Here is a 1757-nt window from a genome sequence, read left to right on the forward strand (position 1 = left end):
CAAGTGGTAGCATATGATCAGGAGTCAATGATCCTAAAGGAAGAAGTCCAAGGTGCACTGAAGGCATTGGCAAAGAACAAGGCCCTGGGAATTGATGGAACACAACTTGAAATATTTCAACAAACTGATGTGATACTGGAGGCACCCACTCATCTATGTCAACTTAGAAGACAGCTACCTAGCCAACCAATTGGAAGAGATCCATATCTGTGCGCATTCCAAAGAGAGGTGACCAAACAGAATGTGGAGATCATAAGATAATATCAATATCGCATTCAAGTAAAGCTTTGCTAAGGATAATTTTTTAAAGGCTGCAACAGTATGTTGACAGGGAACTGCCAGAGGTTCAAGTCAGATTCAGACGAGGATATGGAACAAAGGATATCATTGCTGATATCAGATGGATCTTGGCTGAAAGCAGAGAATTCCAGAAAGATGTTTATCTGTGTTTTATTGACTACACAAGGGCTTTTGATTGTGTGGATCATGATAAACTATGGACAACATTGATGAGAATGAGTATTCTAGAACACTTAATTGGACTCATGAGGAACCCGTACAAAAACCAAGAGGCAGTTGTTTGAACAGAAATAGGGGATACTGAATGGTTTAAAATTAGGAAAGGTGTGGACAAGGGTTATAGTCTTTCACCATACTTAGCAATCTGTATCCTGAGCAAATAATCTGAGAAGCTAGATTATATGAAGAAGAACATGGCATCAGGATTGGGGAAAGACTCATTAACAACCTGTGATATGCAGATAATGCAATCTTGCTTGCTGAAAGCAAAGAGGACTTAAAATACGTACTGATGAAGATCAAAGCTATAGCCTTTGGTATGAGTTGCAGGACCAGGCAGTTCTTTCTTCTGCTCTGCATAAAGTTGCTATGAGCTGGTACTTACTCAAGGGTGCCTAAGAGCAGCAATAACAATTGCAGTTTAATCAGGGGCAGTGGTGATAGTGAAAGACTAGGAGGGAGGTCAGGAAACTGCTCTTTTCCAGGAGGATCTCTATCAGACATATGATATTCTCTATCACTGGATATTGGAAGGTAGGGGACATAGAACATGACAAGCTGTCAGCTTGGGATTCTAAAACTAGCTTTTCCAGTAACTAGTTTAGAAACTGTTAATGAATTTAACTGTCTTCCAAGAAGATAGGTTGAAGTTCTAATATATCAATATGACTTTGATTGGAAATAGAGTCATTTGGGTAGGTCCTCATTCCATTTGAGTGCTATCTTATAAAAGAAGACAGACACAGAGCCTTAGACAAAAGAAGAACAGTCCTGCAATGAATGAGCCAGACACAGTTGCAAACCAAGAACTCCAAAAATTCCCCTATAGGAGAAAGGCACAAAACCATTTATCTCTCAGAGCCTTCAGAGAGGATCAGGACTGTCTGACTATACATTTCTGTGCCTAAAGGTACCTCTCTCTGTGTGATTTTGTTACAGCAGTCCTCAAAAACTAAGACAGTGACCATAAGAAAGTCACTTCACCTATCTGGGCCTTATTTTCTCACTTTTAAAATCCTTTAGACCAAAGGATGCTAATCTTGCTTCCAGTCCTAACATATTCTGATTCTGGGCCTTAAAGCAATCCCTGGAATACTGGTGAGAAGATATAGATTGTGTTCATTGGGAATGTTTTCCCAGGGCTGATGGAGCCATTTCAGAGGAAGAGGCTTTATCAGGTAGCTGAAGCTGATAATGCCACAAAGGATTTGTAAATTATTACTAGATGGTGAAGGTTT

This window comes from Chrysochloris asiatica, unplaced genomic scaffold (assembly GCF_000296735.1).
Source record: "Chrysochloris asiatica unplaced genomic scaffold, ChrAsi1.0 scaffold00291, whole genome shotgun sequence".
Classification (NCBI taxonomy): Eukaryota; Metazoa; Chordata; class Mammalia; order Afrosoricida; family Chrysochloridae; genus Chrysochloris; species Chrysochloris asiatica.